Genomic DNA, 16,874 nt, shown 5'->3' with positions numbered 1-16,874 from the left:
GAGAGAAATTATTCATTAGGACATTACAGATGTCCTGTCTTTGTTTCAGAACACACCAGAGAGTTTAATTCAGAGTTCTAAGTAGTTCTAAAACATTTTTGACAGGCAAATGGGATATGAACTTAATAAACCAGTTGCAGAGCAGCACTCTCTAATGTGCCAAACCCCTCTCTGGCACTTCCCATTTCTTCTCGCAAGCCCCTATCCCTCACAACAGGTCAACAGGTGGCACCCATGACAAATCCTCAACAATAATGGTTTAAAATCAGATGAAAGCCATTGTAATTGGACAATAATGGTATGTAAAACAGTAGGAGCCAGTTGTTTTAGGTAAAAAGTAGTTTGGCTACATATTAAATACCCAGGAACCTGGTTCTGCATTGTGTGTCTTGATGCAATTTAGGTGCACATTCTGGTTCAGTGGTTCTCAAAGTTCAGGGAGCCTGAGGATGATTGGGTGCCTGACCCAAACGCTGATTCTTTGATCCTGATCCTAGAAGTTTTGATTTAGCAGATCTGGAGTGAGGCCCAGGAATCTTTACCCTGTTGAGTTCCCCATGTGGTTCTGATGCAGGCTGAGATGGAACATGCTTTGACCTACACTGTTTCCAGCACCTCAGATATGGGAGGGGGTGGGGTGGGGGGCCTTGCTCAGCCTGATCCATTATGTGTGAGCTGGTTTAATGCTTGTCTTTGCTGGTCAACCAGTGCTAATCGTCTCTTTCTCATCCAAGATCAGTCACTGATCAGAAGGAACAAGGGACTCATATCCTGCAGCTGAGAACCATTGTGTGGGTTCACTCTGAAAAGGATACTGTTTTCCCCTGTCAGCCCTGAAACAAACATATATAACAGGACACCTGCCTAGTAGTATTTAAACAAAGCTCGTGTTGGGGGTGGGGGCGCACGCACAAGCACACGCATGCACAGCTATTGGACCCAAGATTAGCCTTTCATGGCTCTACATTACACTTCTGATATAGTTCTACGATAATGTGACATACAGCTTCATAAAAATCACCATGCTGTGCACAATAGCACAATAAGAACCACAGGACTTATGGGAAAAGATGAGACTTGGGAGACAACACTCCAAAACTTCATCAGTGATGTGTTACAAAATAAAGATAGGAGCCTAATACAAATGTTATCACAGTTTTATACATGTTAAATGGTTAAGAAATTCATAAGGAGCCTTTTCTCTGGCTGAAACTACGTGGGGTGTAGAAGAGAAGAAAAAGAAGGTTCCTGCTGTACCAGAGACCATTAAGAAAAAGCAAAGGAATTTTTCAGAGCTAAAATGAAGATCAAGTACCTCAGTAAGAAGTTTGCCCAAAAGATGCTTCAAATGGCAAAGAGGACGCTTACCTGTGAAAAAGCTTGGCACCATAATGAGGAAAATAGGCAGATGTTCAGAAGTGAGAATCAAATAGTGAGGATGGCATGAAAAGCAGGCAATTTCTATGCAACTGTGGAAACCAAATGGAATTTGTCTTCAGGATCAGCGGTATCCACAGTGGAACCCAAAGGTGTTGCAGCTCCTTTACCTTTGTCAGCATTTCAATGGCACCTTTGTTAAACTCAACATGGCTTCAGTTAATATGCAGAGGATTGTGGAGCCATATACTATATGGGGGTACCCAAACCTGAAACCAGTAAATGAACGGATCCAAAAGCACAGTTATGGCCAAATCAACAAGAAGCTAATTGTCTTGACAGATACCTTTTGGATTGTTAGATATTTTGATAAATAAGGTATGTCTGTATGGAGGATCTCATTCATGAGATCTATACTGTTGAAAAATGCTTCAAAGAAGTAAACAACTCCCTGTGGTCCTTCAAATTATCTTCTCCACATGGTGGAATGAAGAAAAAGACCTGGCATTTTGTAGAAGATAGAGATGTTGGCAGCAACGAAGACAGGATCAACAGGCTTGTTAGAAGGATGAACTAAAGACATTATTTTTATAATCTGCTCACTTAATAAACAGCTTTCAAGTCGAAAAAGAAATTCATAAATAATACAACAAATATGACACTTTACCATAAAAAGATTTGAAATTTGTTTGAAGAAGTGCACATTGGAAGGGTCGTAGCTCATTACAAAATGGTAGGAAGGTAATTTATCTAAAATCAGAGGAAAATTGTAACACCAGATGTAGAAGGGCACAACTCATAACACAGGTATGAACTGAGGTAGCTGGTCAATATCTGAGGGGAGCGTGTGTGTGTGTGTGTGTGTGTGTGTGTTATATTGTGTACATAAATGCCCATTTTGTGTATTCGTAGACAGCTCAGTTCAGGTAGGCGCATTTTTTTTTTTTGCTTTTATCGAGTGTTTCTTGCTTATAAAATCTCACATAGGCAAAGGGATGCTTGCATTATGCTCATATTGTTTCCTAATATAATCACATTGGAATAAATTTGTGTTTTCAAGACAAGCATTATAGGAAAACTGACTATACCTGTAAGGAACTCACTTCAAAGCAATGGTTTCAAGTTGTCTAGACTCTGAGGGTAACCAGATGGGCATTTACTGCCCTACAAGGAGTATTGTCTGTGTAAGAGGGTTTGGAGACTGAAAATATGAAGGTAGGGTGTTCCCTTCCATGTTCTGGGCCATCTGCAGGGCCATGAAAGAACTCAGTGTCCCCCAGCCATTATCTTATTCCATATTTTTATAGATTAACAACTACCCAAGGGTTTAGGATAGCTAGATAGAAAACACACAAACAAACAAACCAGCATTACAGTAAGCTTCAGAGGATTCACATTTTATTCTTTGCTTTGCAAACTGTGTGACCTAAGGGAAGTCCCTTTATTTTTCCTGTATTCATTTCCTCATCTGTAAAATAAAGAAACTGGACTGTATTTTGTCTGAGATCTCCCCCATCCCAATATCTTGTGACCCTAAGGCCTTCTATGCTGATTAAATGCAGAGAATATGAACACTTTGAACCCCTTTAAAACTCTCCACATGGTTCAGTAATATTTCTTTCTCATCCCAGGTTGTCTTCTTTGATCATTTTCCAAAGTGAAAATTCCAAATTGTTAAATGACCGCCAATCTCTGTCTCTACCAACAGATGGAATTCACTGAGGCAGATCAAGTCTGAGCTCACAAAGCTCCTTTATTGATTTTGTTGATAGTTTTATTGAAATAAAATTTACATACAATGAGCTGTACAGATTTAAAGCATGCAATTTGGTAAGTTTTGACATATGCATACACCCATGAAATCATCACCACTATCAAGATAATGAACATATCCCACGCCCCCAAGGGTTTGCTCATGCCCCTTTGTAATTCCTCCCTCCCTCTCTCCTTCTCCTTCTGTCCCCCCCCACCCAGGCAACCACCAATCTGCTTTCTGTCATCATAGACTAGTTTGCATTTTCTAGAATGCTACATAAATGAAATCATATAGTATGTACTATTGTTTTTGTCTGGCTTCTTTCAGCATAATTATTTTGAGATCCATCCATGTTCCTTTTGTTTTAAAAAAGGAGTAATAAATATGAGCTAGGTAGTAGTCTATCATATGGCTATATCACAGTTTGTTTATCCATCCACCTATTGATGAGCATTTAGGTTGTTTCCAGGTTTATAGCCATTAGAAATAAAACTGCTGTAATTGTTTTTACAAGTCTTTTCATGGATATATGCTTCCATCTCTCTTGGTAAGTACTTAAGAGTCAAAATGCTGGATCACATATGGTGAGTGTATGTTTCACTTTTTTAGAAACTACCCAACTGTTTTCCAAAGTGGTTGTACCATTTTACATTCCCATCAGCACTATATGAAAATTCAAATTCTTCTATATCCTTGCAAAAACTTAGTATGGTCAGTATTTTCAGTTTTTGCCATTCTAATAAATATGCAGTGAGATCTCACTGTGGTTTCAATGACTAACAATGTGGACCATCTTTTCATATGCTTATTTTTCTAGTGTATATCTTCTTTGGAAAATGTCTGCTCAAATGTTTTGCCCAAGTTTAAAAACTAGATTTCTTTTTATTTGTTGAGATTTCTTTAAATTGTGGTAAAATATACATAGCATAAAATTTACCATTTTAACCATTCTTATGTTTCCAGTTCAATGGCATTAAGTACTTTCACATTGTTGTGTTATTATCATCACAATCCATCTCCAGAATTCTTTCATCTTGAAAAACTGTAACTCTATACCTATTAAATCATTCTTAACAATGTCTTCCAGAGAGCAGACATTTTTAATTTTAATGAATTCCAATTCATAAATTTTTTTCTTTTTTTATGAATTTTATTGGGGAATATTGGGGGACAATGTGTTTCTCCAGGGCCCATCAGCTCCAAGTAGTTTTCCTTCAATCTAGTTTTGGAGGGTGCAGCTCAGCTCCAAGTCCAGTTGCCGTTTTCAATCTTTAGTTGTAGGGGGGCACAGCCCATCATCCCATGCGGGAATTGAACCGGCAACCTTGTGGTTCAGAGCTTGTGCTCGCCCCTCCAGAAGCTTCGGAAGGTCAGTGGCAACTCTTTGTCTTCAATCTAGTTGCGGAGGGCTCAGCTCACTGGTCCATGTGGGAATAGAACCAGCAATCCTGTTGTTCAGAGTTCTCAGTCTAACCAACTGAGCCATCCGACTGCCCCAAATTGGCTTTATATCTAAGAAATTTTGCCTAACCTGAGTTAATTTTTTAATGACACAAAGTATGGGTCAAAATTCATTTTTGTGTATATGAATATCCAATTGCTCCAGCATCATTTGTGGAAAAGGATATTTTTTCTCCACTCCATTGCTTTTGCATCCTTGTCAAAAATCAGTTGTTCATATATGTGTAGGTCTCTTTCTGGACTCTCTAGTTTACTTCTTTGATTTATTTGTCTTTCTGGATACCACGCTGTCTCGATTACTGTAGTTTCATAATAAGTGTTGAAATGATGCAGCATTAGTCCTCCAGTTTTGTTCTTTTTCAAAAACAGTTTGGCTCTTCTGGGTCTTTTACACTGCTATATACATTTTAGAATAAGCTTGTCTATTTCTACAAAAAAAGCCTGGGATTATTGAAAATATAGGTCATTTTGAGAACTGACATCTCAACAATACTGAATCTTCTCTGAACACCATGTCTCTTCCATTTATTAAAGTCTCCCTTAATTTTTCTCAGCAATATTTTTGTAGTTTTCAGTGTACATAGCTTGCACATATTTTCTCAGATTCATCCCTGATTATTTCATATTTTGATGCTGTTTTAAATATTATTTTTAATTTCAATTTTCAATTATTTATTGCTAGTGTATAGAATTACTATTGATTTTTATGTATTGACTTTGAATTCTGCAACATTGCTGAACTCATTTATTAATTCTAGTAGCTTTTATATATATTCCTTCTGATTTTCTACTCAGACAATTATGTCTTCTGTAAATACAGTTTTACTAATTTCTTTGTAGTCTTGCTGCTCTTTATTCATTTATTTATTTTAGCCTTACTGCACTGGTTAGACCTGACAATGCAATGCTGACTAGAAATGCAAAAGTGCATATCTTTGTCTTATTCCTGAATTTATAGGGAGAAATACTCAGTTTCCATTACATATGATGTTAGTCGTAGGTTTTTCGTAGATGCACTTTATCAGATTGCGGAATATTTTTCTTTTGTTTATTAAGAAATTGATGATGGATTTTGTTCGGTTTATCTATTGAAATGATCATACACAGGGGTCATCATTATTTCAGTTTTTTAGCTAAAAATAGAAACCTGTATAGTAAATTATGTTTGAATGTTAAACTAATCTTGTATTCTTGGGATTACCCCCATGTACTGGGAAATACACTAGGGTAAGCCCCAAGTAATCACAATGTAGTGTCATTTTTATATTGTTGGATACAATTTATATTTAAAATTTTGTTTGGAATTTTTACATCTATGTTCATGAGGGCTGTTTTTCTGTAGTGTTCTTGTATTATCTATCTAGTTTTGGTATCAGGATTATGCTGCTCTCATAGAATGAATTAACAAATATTCTATCTTTTTCAATTTGGGGGATTGTTTGTACAGAACTGGTATGATTTCTTCCTTAAATATTTGGTGGAACTTGGTAAAGACCTCTGGACCTGAAGTTTTCTTTGGGGAAGAGTATTTAATTACAAATTCAATTTCTTTAATAGATATAGGGCTATTAAAGCTATCTATTTCTTCTTGAGTAAGCTTTGGTAGTTTGTGGAATTTGTCCATTTGATTATCTAAGTTGTTGAATTTATTGACACAACATTAGTCATAATGTTTTCTTATTATTTTAATATCTGTAGAATATATAGTGAGATCACTTCTCTTATCCCTGATATTGTTAATTTGTGTTCTCTTTCTTTTTCTGATCAATCTGGCTAAAGGTTTATCAATTTTAATCTTTTGGTTTGGTGTTTCCTCTTCCACAGAGTAGTATGAATTTGTAGTCTTCCACACTTGTGGCACAGATTTGGGATTCTGATTTCTGGTGGATGTCACTCTCCCTTGGTAGAAAAATAGCTTCATTAACATTTCCTGGATAGTGGTCAGTGTCCTTCCATTTCATTATTATGGGCAGAGAAGGCTTGTGAGCCCTGGCTTTTGTGGGAAGTCCAAATCCTCACCTCTCATCCCCATGAAACCACTATACCCTAGTCCTGGGCCTCTCAGGTTTATATTAATTTGCCAATATTTTCTTGAGAAGTTTGGCTCCAATTCCTATTTTGTGCATCTGGCACCTAGGGATCTCCTTTACTTGCTTTTGAATTTAGATATGTATGAAATTTTTTTTGTTGGACTTTTTTTTTTTTTTTACCAGCAATAGTATTGTTTGAGGGTGATCCTTTTATATCAGCTCAATCCACCATATTGCCTAGAAATTGGAGCTATATCTTTTACATCTTGAGTCTTCTTTATCATGGAACCCAGACAAGGTATGTAGAAGGGTTGAACAAATGTTGAACGCATGAATAAATGAGTCATACACAACTCGGTTGAGCCTCCTACCCAAGTCTTGCTTCTCCGTAGATTGATGTACATAATCATAAAATCTTTGGTCATAGCACGTCTCCTGTTTCATGACCTAAAACAAAATGAGAAAAGCTAATGTAAAAATCAAGAAATTTCCCAGTTTGTGGCATAGTCTTTCCTAGTCAAGATTATATATACTGACCTGGGTATACATGCCTGAGCAATGATAATGCTCTCAATCCCTGACAGTGCAGCAGAAACAAACTCTGGCTACCAGCATTTCACTTTGCAGCATCATCTCAGAGGGGCTATGGTGACACTCCCATCACCACTGAAGGGACATAGAGGTCTCTTGGAGGGGGTGGGCCATGGATTACTGTCATTTAATGGAGGCCTCTCACACTGCATTGTGGGAACAATGCAGATTCATTTTGGGATGATGGGAATCAAAAGAATCTTGTCTGGGATCATCCATGATCATCATTCTTTTAATAATCTACTTTCAGGGTAGGATATTTTGCATAGAAAGACTATTGGTTTTTGCAAATTTTGTATGGAAATGGATGCGTGAAAGTAAAACAGCTCTAATGATTTGCCAGGACTCTGGAGAAGAGGGTGGACTGGAACAGAAAAGACTGACATAATGAGTAAAGGGAAGAGCTAAACAAATTGGTCATCCATTCCTTTTAAAGAATCATGATCTGTAAATTAAAAAACAAACTATTGTTTAGGATACTAGAATTTGTGGCCAGCTCTGCCCCTAATTAAGAACATTTATCAGGGTTAATATACTTTATAAATTTGACTGGAAAAAATCCCAAGATGGCTTTTGTTTATATACAGAGGGTGCCAAAAAAATGTATACACATTTTAAGAAAGGAAAAAAAAAACTGTATTAAAATTGTAGTACGTAATATATACCAATAATAAAAGATGAATGCAATCATGTGTATACATTTTTTTGGCACCCCGGTATTTATTGAATATCTACTATGAGTCAGTACTATTCTATATATAATAAGTGATGCAATGATTCTTACCTATTACTACAAATAATATATGAGTAGATGCACAAACATCTATATCAAAAGTTGTAATATAATGTGTCAAAAGAGAGGTAAGTTGCAAAAGAGAGCTCATAGAAAGCTAAGAGGTGATTAAGGAAAGCCTGTAGTGGAGGTGACCTGAAAAATGAAGACTATTTCAGCTGGAAAAAAATGGGTGTGGAGCCAAGGGGAGCATCAGTACAGCCATGGGGAGATAAGGCAGTTCAGTTGGACTGGTGTGTTGTGTACACAGAGGAGAGAGGAGGAGGACATATGTCCGTAAAAATAGGGTAAGGCCAGAGAATGTGAGGTATTGAATGCCAGTCTAAGGAACTGGAACTTAATTTCCAATTATTTCCAGAGGTAATAATAAGCTATTGAATAATTTTGAACAAAAAACAAACAGGAAGCCTTTAAGCAGGACAATAACAAGATTAATATTCTACATTTAAGTCATTGCTTCCCAAACCAGGTGGATCTCTAAAATCACCTTGGGGAGTTTATTTTAAGATATAAATTTATAGGCTACATTCCTCCAGGTCTTGACTCATTAGAATCACCTGGAGATCCTGATTTTTCATCTTCATTCATACTGTTCCCAGGGGATGCAGCTTCCCAGTGAAAGTGACAACAGTGGTGACTCCCAGGGTCCAGTGAGAGCAGGGCCATTGACAACATTTATATTAGCAGTGGTGGCAGCAGCAACGGGGTTGCTGGTTCAATTCCCACATGGGCCAGTGAGCTGCGCCTTCCACAACTAGATTGAAGACAATGAGCTGCCGCTGAGCTGCCAGAGGGGCGGCTGGCTGGAGGGGCGGTTAGAGTGCGAGCTCTCAACAACAAGGTTGCTGGTGCAATTCCCTCCATGGGATGGTGGGCTGTGCCCCCTGCAACTAAAGATTGAAAACGGCAACTGAACTTGGAGCTGAGCTGCACCCTCCACAACTAGATTGAAGGACAACAACTTGGAGCTGATGGGTTCTGGAGAAATACACTGTTACCCAATATTCCCCAAATAAAATTTATAAAAACAACAACAACAAGTGGAGTTTCCAGTAATGTTCAGTCCCTGCTCATTTCCCCCATCTCCCTTTAACAGAGAGAAGAAAACATACAGATCATCCCTTTGTCTTGTGAAAGAAAGCCTAACTGCTTGATAGCAGAGTCTACTCCTGGCCATGAAACATGCTGGAAAAGATCTTCAAGTGCGAGGACATAAAAGTGAAATGTACACCAAGCATATCCATCCCCCGTCTCCATCCTCAATACATTGCTCCCCTAGCTCCCCTACCTCGACATAGATTTTTTTGGTGTGGATTATTTTCTAATCAAAATTCCTCTCAACTTTCTAGTGCTTTGGTAAAGTCTTGATTCTTTAGCCCTGAATCTCCTCTGTTGAATTTAATTCCTCAGATTTCAGAAAAGTTGCAGCTGTGAGACTGCCAAGACATTTTGGGAAGCAAGCAGCTGTCTACTACAGTTTTTAATTCTTTCTATTTGGCATCAGAGGTAACGTGTGTGTCTTTTTTAACATCCCTGTTTGCCTTATATAAATTTTAGGACAAAATGGTTTCCCTTAGCTTAGCTGTGGACCTTTACCCCAAGGCAAAAATGTGTGATTACATGGTACCCAGAGGTGTTGTTTAGACAAGAGACTTTCTTCTTGTTCTTTACCGTTTGCAGGATCAGGAACTGTAAGTGTAAGCACTTTTATTTTGAAAGCAGCTCCTTCGTACTTTTCAAAAGATCCTCATTTTGACCCTAAGACTTTGAATACCATGGTTTTTTTTTTCCAGGTGAAACTAAATAGGTCGCCAGGCACAGCCTGGAGAGGTGGGCAAAGGCATTACACAGGAAGTAGGAGGCTATGGTCCATTCCAGTAGGAACATGTCCTATGATACAGCAAGAGCCAGACTTTCTTGGAAGATGTTTGTGTAGCAAAGCTCAAGGACTTCTTTATCCTTCCACTGACCCCTACGGTCACTTACAGGTGACCTTGGAACATTAATTTAGAATGATGGGGAATGATACCAAATTTCACCTAAAACAGTGGTTTAGAGCATATCAGATCTGATTGTTAGAAATGTAGACTTCTAGGCATTGACCTGCAGCGTGTGTGTTGGGGGTATGTGTCTTGGTCATTTTTATTTTTTATTATTTTTATTTTTATTGGGGAATATTGGGGAACAATGTGTTTTTCCAGGACCCATCAACTCCAAGTCAAGTCGTTGTTTTCAGTTTAGTTGTGGAGGGCACAGCTCACTGGCCCACGTGGGAATTGAACCAGTTACCTTTGTGTTATGAGCACTGCGCTCTAACCAACTGAGCCAACCGGCCGCCCATTGGTCATTTTTTTAAATTAGCAAAGTTACTTTAATAAGACCATTACAGGCAAATCCAAAAATAACTAATGATCAATATTGGTATGTGATGTTAATATTGAACAATTGGGAACTATTACCTTGTTTTATTAATTTTTTATTTTGAGATAATTATAGATCCACATGCTATAAGACATAATGTTTGTTAGATTTATAGCTAAGTATTTTATTGGGTTTTGAAAAATTCTAAGTGGTATTATATTTTTAATTTCAATGTCCATGTGTTTATTGCTGACATATAGAAATACTATTGATTTTTGTATGAATTTCTTATATCTTGAGCTCTTGATGAAAGCATTAATTCTAGGAGGTCTTTTTCTTTTAATTACTTGGGATTTTCTATGTGACAATCATGCCAATAGGGACAATTTTATTTCTTCCTTTCCAATCTGGGTACCTGTTAGTTTCTTGCTTTGCCTTACTACACTGGCTAGAACTTCCAGTACTATGTTGAATAAGAAGGGTGAGAACAGGCATCTTTGCCATTCTAATCTTAGTGAGAATGCATTCAGTTTTTCACCATTAAGTGTGGTGTTAGCTATAAGTTTACCTGTAGATGCTTTTCAAGAGGTTGAGGAAACTCCCCTTCATTTCTAGGATTCTGAGAGTTTTTATGATTAATGAATGTTGAGTTTCATCAAACTTTTTTCTGTGTCAATTGATATAATCACATGCTCTTTTTTTTTTTTCTTTAGCATGTTGATATGGTAGATTACATTGATGTTTGAATGTTGGACCTACCTTGAATACCTGGAATAAATCCCACTTGGTCTTGGTGTATTATTCTTTTAATGTATTGTTGTAACTAATATCTAAGGGTGTGTGTGTGTGTGTGTGTGTGTGTGTGTGTTGGGGTGAAGGAAAGGTAATTATCAACAAACATCCCATGTGGCTCTGATGTCTGTGGTCCCCAGACCATACTTTGAAAGACGTTAAATTGAATTAGAGCTAGAACCAGCTATAACAACCAGCTGATGATTCGGGTAGGCAAAGCTAACAGAATTAAGAGAAATAGATCATGAACTAAGGCAGGGTTTCCAGTGTCTAGAAGCTCTCAAATGTTGAGGAAATGGAACTGAAAAGTCAAGAGACCAAATAGAATACACTCCTCCTCCAAAGAACAAGGCTGCTGCATAGCAGCTGTGCAGTGCACCTCAAGGACAGACAGGATGGGCTGGGGGCCCACACAGAGAGAGAAGATTGGAGAATTCTGGAAAAAAATTAGAAAACCACCATGCTTTACCCCAGTGGTATTCCCCAAACTGACCTAATCTGAGTTCATGCACCTTAGTCTACTCTCCAAGTGACAGAGCACAAAAGAGAAGGATCAAGTTCCTATGAACCTTGGGTACTGTGCAAACAAAACCAGTCTTGGGCTTTTCTAGTTATTTTAGGATTAATAACTTGTATGTAAAAGAGCCTGTATCTGTGATACCTACTTGACCACTTCAGCTCTGATGAGTAGACAGACCAGAGTGCCCCTAGAGGCCAGGACTGGTAGTGTCAGCAGTTTTCACGAACCTGGCAAACCTTCATGTTGCCTGTGGCCCTGAGGAAGTTATATAGGTGAGAGCTTTGCAGGGCTGGAATCAGGAACAACTGGGTGGCTGACCCATTCCTACTCGGAGATGTGCTTCTCAAAGGCAGAGCAGAGGGGTCTTGGGAACCCGAACAGCCTACAGATTAGTCTGGCAATGATGACAGGATTGGGACAACTCTTTCTACCACAGCTCCACACATAATAACCCAGATGCAGGATTAAAGACCATAAAAAAAAGAAGAAGAAGAAGAAGAAGAAGAAGAAGAAGAAGAAGAAGAAGAAGAAGAAGAAGAAGAAGAAGAAGAAGAAGAAGAAGAAGAAGAGAAAGAAAGGCTATGCAAGTGGGTCTGTATTCATCTGGGTGCAGGAGAGAGAGCCCTTCAGAATCACTGCCTAAGAATTAATAATAATCATATCACCGCATCATTTCTAACTTACAAAATAATAACAGGTACTATATGATAAGTACTTACTACATGCTAGGAATTGTGTACTGCATTACACGTACATCATTGCTAATCTTCATATAACAGGTGAAATATCGTGAGCATATTAAACAGGTGTATTTTTGTCCTAGGTAATCCCTGGGGCCAAGTCATCTTATGGATCCCAGTTCCAGAGCCACTCTTGAGGCATTCAGAACATAGAGGTTTATATCATAGCATCAAGTAGCTACCACTTTTATCAAATGGTTAGGCCATGAAGCCACCTGTCCCAACAAACAAGGAGGATATAATATAGAGAAAGTGAAAAGTTGAAATCCATACCTTTTGATCCCAGGAGATTTTAAGGGAAACAATGAAGTAGAGATACAAAAAGAAAGATAGAGAGCTTTCTTTTCTTTGATCCTCAGGGCTGACCCTTGGGATAAGGTTACAAAGATCCAGTCATTGTTTGAAATATCCAAGGATCCAAAGAATATCATGCTTGGTGACCTTCTACCCCAGGTGTTTTCCTGGGCTGGGATTCTTTCCCTGTGCCTGGGTAAGGAGGGGTAATTGAAAGGAGCTGTGGCTTCCTGGGACCCAGGAGTGTGCTATCCCACCCTCACTCTCCTCCCTCACTCCCTTTGATGGCCCTCAGGGCCTCTCACTGGACAAATATAACTGGAAACCAGTAAGCAAGGGAGCCACAGAAGTAGTCTATAAAAGTCTGGGTCCGCCTCAAGACAAAGCAAAGAACAGGACGTAGGAGAGTGTAACAAGAAGGGACAAGTAGAAGACATGGAACACCTGCTTCCCTTTAACATCTCTCTCTCTAGCCCTTCTATTTCTCTCTCTCTATCTCTCTCTGTCTCTCTGTCTCTCTGTCTCTCTGTCTCTCTCTCTCTCTCTCTCTCTCTCACACACACACACACACACACACACACACACACACACACACACACACAAAATAACTCAGCAACTCTCAGCTAATAGTTTTCCACCTTGGGTCATAGTCACTGTTCTGTGGAGCTTAGTACATGCTGGTCCTACTGTCTAAAACACCTTTTCCCTCATCTACACTCATCCTTCCAGTCTCAGTTTAGAATCTTCTCCTCCAAGAAGCCCTTTTTGGTCCCCAAGCCTGATGAATGCCCCTTTTCTGCATTCCTACAACAATCGTGGTTAACATATTTAAGTGCATATTGTGGCAGGCGTTGTTCTAAGTAACCCCTAAAATGTGTTATTTGTTTTTTAAAACCTTATCAGAAAGGTACTATCATTTCCCCCAATTTAGAGACAAGAAAACTGAGGCACAGAGCAGTTAATCGATCAAAGTGACACAAGGAGTGAGAGATAAGGCCTACATTTGAATTCAGACAGACAAGAGCTGGAGCCCATGCTATAAACTACTGGGGTAAGATGCTCCTGGTTTCAAGCTGTACTTATCCTTAGACCATTCACAGCCTGGAGGCACTCAGTAAATATGAGAAGACTTAACTAGCTAGTTAAATCTATGCAGAACAGGAGTCCTAAGGCAGTTTTTCAGAACATCTGGGTGAAAAGGATTTGTTATCTAGCTTTTGCTTTGTCCCCACTAAACACTCACAGGAGATTGTGTTTTAATGCCCAAGATCTGGCTGAGAACTTCTGATACATCAGAATTTATTATCTTGGTTTCTCTTGGGAGTACATGTGTCCATATGATGAAGGATCTGACAGTACAATTTCTGCAAAAACCATTAATGGTATGCACTTCAGCAATTATATTTATCATATCCCACCTGGGGATGCAAGCCCTAGCCTTTGCTCACATGGATGAGCAGTAACTTATGGATCGGCTGCTGCGTCTGACGCCACAGCTTCTGCAAAAACCATTAGGGATGTCTGCCTCAGCGATGAGGTACAGGAATTAGCTCTTGGAAGAAATCAAAGAAAAGAGGAAGGTAGCCATATAGATGACTCGTGGGAAGATGGTCTAATATACAGGAAGGAAACAGCTCTAAGGGGGAAAGAATAAAGCAGGCGTATCAGATAGGATTAGACGAAGAGTTAAACCTACATGTTGCAAAAGTGAAGAGAACCAAGAAACTAGAATTTTAGGGTACACCTTCCATATGACAGGCACCATGTTTTAAATCATAATTCATTTAATCTTTACAGCAATCCAGAGAGATTTTTCAGTTTAAAGATGAGAAAACTAATCGCTTCTCGACCTTTTGGCTAAGATCAAGTGAAGATGAGAAAACTGAAGGTCAAAGAGGTTATGTATTTGCCCAAGATTATCCAGAAGAAGGCTATGCTGGGATTCAAAGCCGAGGTTCTTCCTACTGCTCATAGCCCTCATGGCACATAGCTTAGAGCTTCAGTGTCTAGTACAGAGGCCAAAACATCACTCATTCATTCATTCACTTATACATGAATATTTATTGAGTGTCTACATTGTGCTAAGCACTGTGCTAAGAACTGGGGACACTACAGTGAAGAAGGCAAATCCATGCCTCACTGTGAAACATACAATGATTGGATGCTATTGGAGTATAAGAATATGTAGCCCATCTTGGTGGAGGTGAAAAGGAAGGCTTACAAAAGAAATGGATTTAAATGGAGCCTTGAGAGACTACGGATTAGCAAGGAAAATAAGTGGGCAGTACGGTTTTGGACATTTAAGTTCGCGAACTCATCCTAGAAAAAGTGCTACACACCTCATTGCTGAATATCACTACAGTCACCTTTGAAGTACTCCCCTTGGGAAGCTGTGCACTGACGCCAGTGCCTAGTCCACTCTTCAAAGCAATTTTGGAACTCTTTCTGGAATGGCCATCAGAGCTGTTGTTGTATTACCCTTGATGTCCTGAATGTCATCAAAATGTCTTTCTTTCAATATTTCCTTTATCTTTGGGTAAAGAAAGAAGTCATTGGGGACCAGACCAGGTGAGTAGGGAAGGTGTTCTAGTACAGTTATTTGTTTACTGGCTAAAAACTCCCTCACAGAAAGTGCCGTGCAAGCTGATGCATTGTCGTGATGCAAGAGCCATGAATTGTTGGTGAAAAGTTCAGGTCATCTAACTTTCTCATGCAGCCTTTTCAGCACTTCCAAATAGTAAACTTGGTTAACTGTTTGTCCAGTTGGTACAAATTCATAATGATTAATCCCTCTGATATAAAAAGAACGTTGCAACATCGTTGCAATAAGCTTGCAAACTTAATTGTCACATCTCATATATTTCAGGAAACAGTTACAACTGATACAAAGGCCTAGACATCTCCCAGAACTACAAGTAGCTCAGCAGGAGGTAAGATGACAGCAAGAGATAATACAGGGCAGATAAACTGGGTCCCAAACATGTAGTCTTGTGTAATATATAAGGTATTCTGGACTTTATCTTGAGAGGCATGAGGAGACAATGGAGTGACATTATCAGATGTGTGTTATGGAAGGATGACCCAGCTGTGTTGTGAAGAATGAATTAGAGAAGACAAGATGGGAAGCAAGAATGATAGCTTGAACTAATCTATTGGCACCAGAGAAGAGAGAAAGATTCAGAAAATATTAAGAAGGCAGAATCGGCAGGACTTAGTGAGGAAGTGACTATTAGAATAGGGGAGAGGAGAGTCGATTATGGTCCATGGTTTCTGGTTTGGACCACTGAAAGGTGAAAGATATTGGTATTCACTGAAATAGGGACTGCAGGAAGAGGAAGAGGCTTGGGACAGATTTATTGACTGTAATTTGCAACATCCAAATGGAAAGGCCCAGTTGGCAGTTGATTTTATGGGTCTGGACCTCAGGATGGAGCTCTAAACTGAAAAGTACGATTCGAATGATCAACATAAAGATCATTGTTTCCAAACGTGGCTACAAATCAGAATTGCCTATGGGGCGTTTTGCAAATTAGATGCCTGATTTCATCTAAAACCAACTAAATCAAAACTTTCGGAAGGCATGATATAGATGCATACGTTTTTAAAGAGCTCCATCAGGATTCTGATGCCCTGCTAGGGTTGAAATTTATTGGTATGTGTGTTAGCTATGAAAGTGCTCTGCTCAGACCTTCAAGAGAACCTGCTATGAGAAGTATGGTTGACTGACAGACCCAGTTGACCCCACCTTGGTGACTGTTCACACCAAGGTCATACCTCTCAGCGAGCCACAGATCTACTTAACAGACAACTTTGGCCCCAGGATTCCCCATGAGCCTGACTGGAACTTTCTTAGAACTGCGTGGCAATCTGAGTCTCTTCCTCCCCAATCTTCTTTCTTTTCTCCTCTTCTCCCACAGTTGTCAGAATGACATCATAATCTTCTAAATGTTTTCCCAACCTACCTCTGCTACCTCCCCTTTTATCGTTCACAGATGTTTCCCCAAATAAATCTCTTGCACATCGAATCACACCTTGGTAGATGCTTTTTGGAAACCCTGAACTGACACAATATGGATGTTAAGGAAAGGCACAGTCATAGTGGAGACCATGCAGTGGAGAAGAGGAGAGGGCTACAACAGAACCCTAAAGATCCCCTACA

General features: G+C 39.1%; 1 pseudogene; it reads left to right on the top strand.

The window, feature by feature from the left end:
- The first annotated feature begins 1,226 nt into the window (after positions 1-1,226).
- LOC109453240 (large ribosomal subunit protein uL30 pseudogene) lies at positions 1,227-1,954 on the top strand (annotated as a pseudogene).
- The last annotated feature ends 14,920 nt before the right edge of the window (positions 1,955-16,874 follow it).

The sequence above is a fragment of the Rhinolophus sinicus genome, chromosome 3, assembly GCF_057876585.1.
Source record: "Rhinolophus sinicus isolate RSI-liver-muscle chromosome 3, RSI-T2T, whole genome shotgun sequence".
Taxonomy (NCBI): Eukaryota; Metazoa; Chordata; class Mammalia; order Chiroptera; family Rhinolophidae; genus Rhinolophus; species Rhinolophus sinicus.
Note: the sequence above shows the minus strand (reverse complement) of the source record. Positions and strands in the feature narration are given on the sequence as shown.